The sequence below is a fragment of the Myxocyprinus asiaticus genome, unplaced genomic scaffold (assembly GCF_019703515.2).
Source record: "Myxocyprinus asiaticus isolate MX2 ecotype Aquarium Trade unplaced genomic scaffold, UBuf_Myxa_2 HiC_scaffold_203, whole genome shotgun sequence".
In the NCBI taxonomy this organism is placed as follows: Eukaryota; Metazoa; Chordata; class Actinopteri; order Cypriniformes; family Catostomidae; genus Myxocyprinus; species Myxocyprinus asiaticus.
In genome coordinates, this window is record NW_026249651.1 from 5,001 (window position 1) to 8,896 (window position 3,896).

The 3,896-nt window shown below is 47.6% G+C and overlaps 3 non-coding genes across 3 annotated transcripts; all 3 read left to right on the forward strand.

Moving 5' to 3' along the window:
* The first annotated feature begins 878 nt into the window (after positions 1-878).
* trnat-agu (transfer RNA threonine (anticodon AGU)) lies at positions 879-952 on the forward strand. The gene has a single exon. It is a non-coding gene; the product is annotated as a tRNA-Thr (tRNA).
* Positions 953-2,312: 1,360 nt separating this feature from the next.
* trnat-agu (transfer RNA threonine (anticodon AGU)) lies at positions 2,313-2,386 on the forward strand. Its single transcript has one exon. It is a non-coding gene; the product is annotated as a tRNA-Thr (tRNA).
* A 448-nt stretch (positions 2,387-2,834) lies between these two features.
* trnat-agu (transfer RNA threonine (anticodon AGU)) lies at positions 2,835-2,908 on the forward strand. The gene has a single exon. It is a non-coding gene; the product is annotated as a tRNA-Thr (tRNA).
* Positions 2,909-3,896: the final 988 nt, after the last annotated feature.

A 3,896-nucleotide genomic window follows, 5' to 3' on the forward strand; every position in this document is an offset into this window, starting at 1 on the left:
CCTAACCCTAACCTAACCCTAACCTAACCTAACCCTAACCCTAACCCTAACCTAACCTAACCTAACCCTAACCTAACCCTAACCCTAACCTAACCTAACCCTAACCTAACCTAACCCTAACCCTAACCCTAACCCTAACCCTAACCTAACCCTAACCTAACCTAACCCTAACCCTAACCTAACCTAACCCTAACCCTAACCCTAACCCTAACCCTAACCCTAACCTAACCCTAACCCTAACCCTAACCTAACCCTAACCCTAACCCTAACCCTAACCCTAACCTAACCTAACCTAACCTAACCCTAACCCTAACCCTAACCTAACCTAACCTAACCCTAAGGCAATCCGGCATGAGCATGGTGGTTTTCATCCCTATATCCTAACCCTAACCTAACCTAACCCTAACCTAACCCTAACCTAACCCTAATTTATGGCAATCCGGCATAAGCGTAGTGGTTTTCATCCCTATATCCTAACCCCTAACCTAACTAACCCTAACCCTTCATCCCTATACCCTAACCCTAACCTTCTTAGTGGTCAGTTGAGGGAAGGACTGTGCACAACCCGGCCTGGGCCCTTTATTGGACCTAGGCCTTGGACTTTACATTTTCCTATCCCACACACAACAATGCACACAATGTGGGCTCTGTGGCGCAATGGATAGCGCATTGGGCTTCTAAATTTCAAAATGTGGCCATTCAAAGGTTGTGGGTTCAAGTCCCAACAGAGTCACTACCTTAGTCATTTTGCTAAGCTCACTTGGCCAACGAACAAGTCTATCTGACTTTTCTCTTTTCTCAAACAAACACTTTCATGCTCACAATAGCATGGCCTGTTCATTGATCTGATGACCTCCCATGGAGACTTTGCAGCAGAAGGTGCTGTGGCTTAGTTGGTTAAAGTGCCTGTCTAGTAAACAGGAGATCCTGGGTTCAAATCCCAGCAGTGCCTTTGTAGTGTGTTGTGGCCACCGAGTCTCTAAAATGTAAACGGCACTTTGCAGGAGGTCCAATCGGGTTGAGGCACTTGCTGACCTCATAGAGACTCGGCGGTGGTACCACTGGAAAGACCACCCTCGAAAATGGGGGGGTAGGGCTTGCTCTCATGCCTCTATCACCTTCCTGGCAAAAGTTATGGCAATCCGGCATGAGCATGGTGGTTTTCATCCCTATATCCTAACCCTATATCCTAACCCTAAACCCTAACCTAACACTAAGTGGTTTTCATCCCTATATCCTAACCCTAACCTCTATCACCTTCCTGGCAAAAGTTATGGCAATCCGGCATGAGCATGGTGGTTTTCATCCCTATATCCTAACCCTAACTAACCCTAACCCTAAGTTATGGCAATCCGGCATGAGCATGGTGGTTTTCATCCCTATATCTTAACCCTAAACCTAACCCTGACACCTCCTTTTGAAAGTGTGTTCAATTCTTAATTCTTGGGAAGTTGATTTCCTTACTACAGAGAGCATAACCTCAGAGTGTTGGAGCCATAACATGATGAGCTCTGTGGCGCAATGGATAGCGCATTGGACTTCTAGATTGCAAAATGTGGACATTCAAAGGTTGTGGGTTCAGGTCCCAACAGAGTCACTGCCTTAGTCATTTTGCTAAGCACACTTGGACAACGAACAAGTCTATCTGACCACCAAAACTCTTTTCTCAAACAAACACATTCATGCTCTCAATAGCATGGCCTATTCATTGATCTGACGACCTCCCATGGAGCCTGCGCAGCAAAAGGTGCTGTGGCTTAGTTGGTTAAAATGCCTGCCTAGTAAACAGGAGATCCTGGGTTCAAATCCCAGCAGTGCCTTTGTAGTGTGTTGTGGACGCCGAGTCTCTAAGATGTAAACGGCACTTTGTAGGAAGGCCAATCGGGTTGAGGCACTTGCTGACCTCATAGAGACTTGGCAGTGGCACCACTGGAAAGAGCACCCTTGAAAATGGGGGAGTAGGGCTTGCTTTCATGCCTCTATCACCTTCCTGGCAAAAGTTATGGCAATCCGGCATGAGCATGGTGGTTTTCATCCCTATATCCTAACCCTAACCCTAACCTAACCTTAACCCTAACCTAACCTAACCTAACCCTAACCCTAACTTCTAAATTGCAAAATATGGCCATTCAAAGGCTGTGGGTTCAAGTCCCAACAGAGTCACTGCCTTAGTCATTTTGCTAAGCACACTTGGCCATCGAACAAGTCTATCTGACCACCAAAACTCTTTTCTCAAACAAACACTTTCATGCTCACAAAAGCATGGCCTGTTCATTGATCTGACGACCTCCCATGGAGACTTTGCAGCAGAAGGTGCTGTGGCTTAGTTGGTTAAAGTGCCTGTCTAGTAAACAGGAGATCCTGGGTTCAAATCCCAGCAGTGCCTTTGTAGTGTGTTGTGGCTGCCTAGTCTCTAAGATGTAAACGGCACTTTGTAAAAGGGCCAATCGGGTTGAGGCACTTGCTGACCTCATAGAGACTCGGTGGTGGCACCACTGGAAAGAGCACCCTCGAAAATGGGGGGGTAGGGCTTGCTTTCGTGCCTCTATCACCTTCCTGGCAAAAGTTATGGCAATCCGGCATGAGCATGGTGGTTTTCATCCCTATATCCTAACCCTAACCCTAACTTCTAAATTGCAAAATATGGCCATTCAAAGGCTGTGGGTTCAAGTCCCAACAGAGTCACTGCCTTAGTCATTTTGCTAAGCACACTTGGCCATCGAACAAGTCTATCTGACCACCAAAACTCTTTTCTCAAACAAACACTTTCATGCTCACAAAAGCATGGCCTGTTCATTGATCTGACGACCTCCCATGGAGACTTTGCAGCAGAAGGTGCTGTGGCTTAGTTGGTTAAAGTGCCTGTCTAGTAAACAGGAGATCCTGGGTTCAAATCCCAGCAGTGCCTTTGTAGTGTGTCGTGGCCACCGAGTCTCTAAGATGTAAACGGCACTTCGTAGGAGGGCCAATCAGGTTGAGGCACTGGTGGTGCCACTGGAAAGAGCACCCTCGAAAAAGCTGGGGTAGGGCTTGCTTTTGTGCCTCTGCCACCTTCCCGGCAAATGTTATGGCAATCCGGCATGAGCGTGGTGGTTTTCATCCCTATATCCTAAGACTGCACCATGCCCATGGAGGAGGGTGAGGAGGAGTGCTCCAACGAGTGGTGCAAGGGGAAGAAGAAGAGGCTACGCTCTCAGGTGGCAAGTGGATTCATTGACTTCATGCTTTCGCAATCTCAGCCGGAGATACAGTAGCCTCAGGAGGAAGTTTACAATGCAACAATCATCTGCTGGAGTGAGCCGGGCTGCCAGAAGACTCCTTGGGTCCCTTGGGCCCGATGGGACAGAAGAAGATTCGGCACCCATCGAGTTGGCTCCAGCTTCTTCTTGCAGCCAGCAGCCCTCCACCAGCCAGCAGCCCTCAACCAGCCAGGATCCTTCTGCCATGCTAGGGGGTGAAAGCCCCCCCAACTACCCTGAGCATGTGGCAGTGCTGAGTAAGAGCAACACCTGCAATGTGTGACTTGTATGTTTGCTCAGATTGCATCCCTGTACTAATAATTGTCTCTCACTCTTGTCTTCCATCTTTTTCCTTTCCAGATGAACTCATAGAGGAATACAGACAGCACCAGGAGGGTCCTAACCACACTCTGAAGCTGAAAGAGGAGAATGTGTGTGGTAAAATATACCGGATAAAAAAATTCATCTCTTTCATGTCCCAGGGGAAGAGCAAGCTTTCTAGCATGGTGTTTTTGAATGAGACAAACCGGATACGGGAGTAAGTTCTGTTCTGTGAATGCTACTGTTAGTGTAATGTTGGCAAAGAATTGTGAAATTGTAACACATCGTGTGTATGTGTGCAGGTGGGTGGTCCATCTTCGGCAGTTAAACATTAAG